This window comes from Rhinoderma darwinii, chromosome 2, assembly GCF_050947455.1.
Source record: "Rhinoderma darwinii isolate aRhiDar2 chromosome 2, aRhiDar2.hap1, whole genome shotgun sequence".
Taxonomy (NCBI): domain Eukaryota; kingdom Metazoa; phylum Chordata; class Amphibia; order Anura; family Rhinodermatidae; genus Rhinoderma; species Rhinoderma darwinii.
Window position 1 is genome coordinate 370747385 of NC_134688.1, and position 6105 is coordinate 370753489.

The following is a 6105-nucleotide window of genomic DNA, read 5'->3' on the forward strand; positions in this document are numbered from 1 at the left end:
ATCATTATATTTCCAATTAATTCTTTATCTCAGTATTTCACACACATATATGAAATCATCACATAGACTTATGAAAACCTCCTACATTTCTATTGTTTGTAGGCCAGGATTTGCAGGTGTTAGAAAGATCACGTGACCTCAGTGGGAAGGTACCCTATGACGTATTTTCAGTCTACGTGTAAAATGTTATGATTGGTTGTTCCATGAGAGGTAACACCCTGGTTAGAGGGTACGCCCTGAGGGTATATTAACCTATGTATCTTGATAATAAATGAGAATATTGATTGAGACGACAGATTGCTATTGTCTTTATTGATCTCCCGGTGCACTGCTGATACTTCAATTACCATATTTGAATACCACCTGACAAAGCAGAGGGAGCCCATTAGAGCACCCATCCCAAAAGGTGCTACCTGGAAGGGGTTTCTTCGACAGCCATGATGTTCTTTCATTGGAAAAACGTGGAAGCGGTTTATGGGCTATATAGAAAATCTTTCGTTCGTAAGCAATTTGCTTGGCTTTCAAAAGAAAGCTGGTACTAAACGAAGTGGCTCAGTGTTCATTTGTGTACTTCTTTTGCTTTGTTCAGCAATCAGTAAAAAAAAAACAACCCACACAAGGACATTCCAGCTGATGTTAGTCTAGTACATCACATAATTTTAGAGTACTAGATTCCCAACAGACGAAATGACACTTCAAGCTCAATCTTCGGGCTTGTCCACACGTAGCGTAATTGCTGCGTATTTTCCATCCAGAATTGTGGATGGAACATACGCAGCTGAATACAGTAGCAGCAAAGTGGGTGAGATTTAACAAATCTCATCCACACGCTGCATAAAAATTCAAAGCAGAAATTGACCTACGGCGCCTATTTTTTGGACCGCAGCACGTCAACTCCTGCTGTGGAAAGTGGACTGAATTTGAGCCTTGAGCAGCGGAAAGTCTACTACTTTCAACAGAATTGCTGAAGAAATTCTGTTACGTGTGGCAAGCCTTTAAACATTTAAGATAATAGAAATAAAAAACACAACACATATATTGCAACAGAAATAAAAATTTTAATTTTAAAGTATACAAGGCCTTTCAAATTAAAACCAGAACGTAAATTTTTAACACAAAGCCAGAGGAGGAAAATTGCTAGCAGGCAGGTTGATGACAGACGTTGGATTGGCCCATGAGGAGAACCATTAGTCCTGGACAGGCTGCTCTTCAATGAGGCTTCAAAATTGCCAGGACACGGCACCTTCGGCTCTCATGAAGTAGTCCGCAAAGGCATCTCTCATCTGTACAGCCTGGTTAGATGCACGGCCAAAAAAAAAATTTCCAGGTAGGTCACCAAAAGCTGCCTGTTTCACCCCATGTCCAAACTGTCATAGTCACGAACATAGTTGAGGAGCACACAGGCAGCTTTAATGACCATGTCAACTGTGCCTGGATCCAACTGCATTGCACAGGGGAAGACCCTCCACTTACTACTCATGATCCCGAAGGTTGCACTCCACGAAGCGCCTTGCCCGACTCTCCTCCGGGCATTCAGTCCCCTCCGTGGGTATGGGCGCAGCAGGTTGGTCATCAGCGGAAAAGCCTCATCCAATACCATGACGAAAGGGAGTGGATGCATGGTACCCGGAAGATATCTTGGAGGGGGCAGTCACCTGATCTACCAGCACTCGCTGGCCAAATGTCGATGCCAGTAGCGCCCAGGAGTCCCCAGTACTGCCATAGGCGCCGACTTCGATAGCAACAAACGTATACGAGGCATCAGCCACTGCCACCAGGACCACAGAAAAGTACTTCTTGTAATTGAAGTAACTTGATCCTGAGTGCTGTGGCTGCTGCACACATATGCGCTTCCTGTCGACAGCGCCTATGCAGTTTGGGAAATTGGCCACAGACTGAAAGCCTGCTGCTGCCTGCAACCAAGTCTCTTGGGTTGGACTGGGCATCGAAATGGGCTGTAAGTGCTGCCAGATCACGTGGCATGTACTCCTCACAATTCCGGAGATGGTAGCTTTACCAACCCGGAATAGGAGGTGCAAAGATGAATAACTCTCCCCAGTTGCCAAAAATCTGAAAGAGAGAGAGAGAGAGAAAGAGAATAAAGTTAGTACAAGGAGCAATCACGTATATACATGCCTACCTTGATTATACCCACTAATATTTATCATAGAAATTTATATATACCGATAAGATACCAACAGAAAAGGATACCAGCACAGAGTAATAGTCAAAAGAGTGTAGAGCAATGTTGCTGAACTATATAACATCTACTGTGTTGAATCCTAGGTAATGACCAAGATGAACTTGGTGCATCGATCAACAATTGACATAAGATAAATCCAAGAAAATATGATCGACTAAAGCACATGAAGTTTATAGAACAATGTACAAAATTTGATTAGAATAAAAAACATGAAACAGTAAAAGTGGAACAGGGAATGAGTCACTCAATAAAAAGACATCAAATCGGTCAGAAACCAGGTATGGATGTTACGTAAGTATATAAATAGTATACATATTATTGGAGCAGCAAAAGAGAATTGTATATAGTCTCATACACAGCTGTGTCTGATAGAGCCAAAGTAAATTTGTAAAAAACAGAAGAACATCCAATGACATCCAACAGATGTATACAATCCAGTACACCTATGTAAAGGTATGTGATATAATTTACATATAGGCGTATGAGCGTAATAGTTATCTTAGTGGACATAAAGGGTTAACGAAAACCGCAACCCATGATGTGGATGCTGCAAGATGAACACTGGAATGTCAAATGTATAAAGTGCATGGGCTCAAACAGACAGAAAGCGGACAGATGGAAGTCAATTGCAGCTATCTACCAAAGAAACAGTGTGAAACATACCAGTGGACATAGTGAAGATGTAGACCGAGATGTCTGTACCCTGTAGAAATTTAGTAGATGGTTAAAAAGGCAAAACACACCAAAAGACGTAAAAAAAAAAACCCTCACCGCAACGTGATACACAGCCTCTCCGTAGGACTGATGGCCCTCCTCATGGTGGTGCCCTGGCGCATCAGATGGTTTTGCAGGATCCCATCCAGCCTATCAAATGCGCTGATAGTCATTCTACAGAAATAACTAAACTTCTCAGGATAGCTGTAAAGAAAAATCACAATGGATTAAGCACTTTTTGGTTTATTAAGTTACATTTTAATTCTTCATTCGCCACCATCAAACAGCCATAACAGCCCCCTCTGTAGAGTGTCACAACCCACTTGTGGATAGCGCCCCCACCCACTGTAGATAGCGCCATACAGCCACACCCCGCAAATAAAACAAAAAAACGTTATACTCACCTAGGCGATTACCTGAGCTGATCCACAACATCAATTCCAACGGGAACCTTGCATAGGCCGGCGTAATGCAGCGACGTCATCACACCAGCCTGCGCAGGGATCCTGTTCCTGCGCATGATAAAGACTGCATTACAAACATAGCCTGGAGCCTATGGCAGAGCAGGGAGATTCCTCCCTGCTATGCCATACTGTTCAATAGTATCTGCGTCCAAGGATGCAGATACTATTCAATGTAGCGTGGCTACTGCCGTAACAGCCATATCAGCTGCTAGCGGCGCCACCCTCATGCCGTGTGCCCCGTAGCAGCTGATATGGTTGCTACAGTGGTAGTTACACCACTGCTAACGGCCTTTTTGTACAGTTGCAACTAGAAAAAATACAACAACTCACCATGGCAGTTCTGCAGAGCTGTCCAATGTGTCCCCTCTGTGGCCGCAGTTCATTAATAGGGTGTACCCAATAACAGCGGTGGCGTTCTCTCCGTTGTTCTTCCTCCTGTGAAAAATAAAGTGTTGAACAGAAATTAACGCTTTGTTTAAATTTGGCTAATCGAGGGTATAAAAAGTGTTGGTCAAAACTTACCTGACGCAACCTACGCCGACGCACAACGTTGATAACCACATTCATGAGGAGGCGCATCTCACGCCTCCTGACCTTTATTCTTGGCTGAGGTGGGGCCCCACTGCTGCCCTGATATTGATTTTGGTCCATTTTTTTTTTAAATTAAACCACGAGACTCTCCTCTCTCTAGCACTACTGTGCATAAAATGGCGCATAGGAGGAGGATGGGCGGAGCTTTCATAGCCCTCTGGGAAATACAACGCCCAGAGGGCTGTCTTTAACCCCTTACCGACATTTGACGTATCCATATACGTCAAAGTCGGGTAGGGGAAGTATGGAGCGGGATCACGGAGTGAACCCGCTTCATACAATGCCGGTGTCGGATGTTTGTTACAGCCGACACCTCAGAGTGACTAGCGGCATCGCGCTCAAGCGCGATCCCGCTAGTTTAACTAGTTAAATGCCGCTGTCAACAGAGACCGCAGATTTTAAATCGTTAGAAAGAGGGGGGCGACCCCCTCTAACAGCTCATCGTGCCCCCCACAACGCAATCGCTACGGCAGGGCTTAATAGATGCCTGTCAGAATCACGATATACTGCAATACATTAGTATTGCAGTATATAGTGCAAGAGATCTAACGATCGCTGGACTAATGAAAAAAGTAAAAATTAATTAAAGTTTTTTTTGTGTAAAAAAAATAAATATATTAAAAGTTCAAAAAAAAACCTTTTCCCATTTTCCCCCTAGTGCATAGTAAAAAAATAAATAAATAAACATAATTGGTATCGCCGCGTCCGTAAAAGTGTGAACTATTACAATATATCATTATTTAACCCGCACGGTGAACGCCGTAAAAAAAAAAAAAAAAATGTAAACTGCAAAATTTCTATTATCTCCCACAAAAAATGAAATAAAAAGTGATCAAACCGTCGCATGTACACCAAAATTGTATTATTAAAAACTACAGCTTATCCCGCAAAAAATAAGCCCTCATACCACTTAATCAACGGAAAAATAAAAAAGCTATGGCTCTCGGAATTTGGCGACACAAAATACATTTTCTTTTTTACACTTAGGTTTTTACATGTAAAAGTAGTAAAATATAAAAAAACTATATACTATATATATTTGGTATTGCAGTAATCGTATTGACCCAGAGAATAAAGGTAACATGTTGTTTTAATTGCACAGTAAATTCCGTAAAAATGGCGCGCTAAAAACCATGGAGGAATTGCTGTTTTTTTTTCATTTTCTACCCCACAAATAATTTTTTTCCTGTTTCCTAGTACATTATATGGCAAAATAAATGGTGCTATGCAAAACTACAACTCGTCCCACAAAAATCAAGCCCTAATAGGACTATATCGACAGAAAAATAAAAACTTTATGGTTTTTGGAAGGTGGGGAGGAAAAAACTAAAATGAAAATCTGAAAAAGGGCTGCGGCGGGCAGGGGTTAAAAAAAGGAAAACGTCTCAAAAACCGCCGCAAAAACCGCCGCAAAAGACTGCGTCGGAAAACGCCTCAAAAACCGTGTGTGATGCAAAAACCGCTTATAAACAAACTGAGCTGATTTTACAGGCGGAATTTCTAAATATCGAGGAACAACTGTGGTATTTTGCTACGATTTTGCAGTAGTCGTGGCAAAAAACCGTATAGCAAAACTCAGCCACTGCAAATAACTGGGAATATTTTGAATGCATTATCCCTCCAACTTCTGTGAGGTAAGTATGGGGTTCCCTCCTACAACTTCTGTGAGGTAAGTATGGGGTTCCCTCCTCCAACTTCTGTGAGGTAAGTATGGGGTTCCCTCCTCCAACTTCTGTGAGGTAAGTATGGGGTTCCCTCCTCTAACTTCTGTGAGGTAAGTATGGGGTTTCCTTCCAAAAGAAACTGTTTTCAGGTAGAGGAATGGCTGAAAACCACTGGTATGTTATGTTGTATGCCAAACCTATGGGAGCAATATGTAAAATATATTTTTTGCATGTTTTCTTATAGCTATATTTTATTTTGCACTATATGACCAATACCAGCTCTGATAACAATAATGGCTTTGTCTACGATACTTTTATGTTTGTGACCACATTATGGAGAGCGCTGACAGAACTGCAGCCCCGCTCTCCTCCCACAATGGTTTCAGTATAATGTGAAGAATCCCCCCCTGCCCCCCTCGGGTGCTGACATGGCCTCTGTGACACGATTTGAATTCCGTACCCTAAGGGG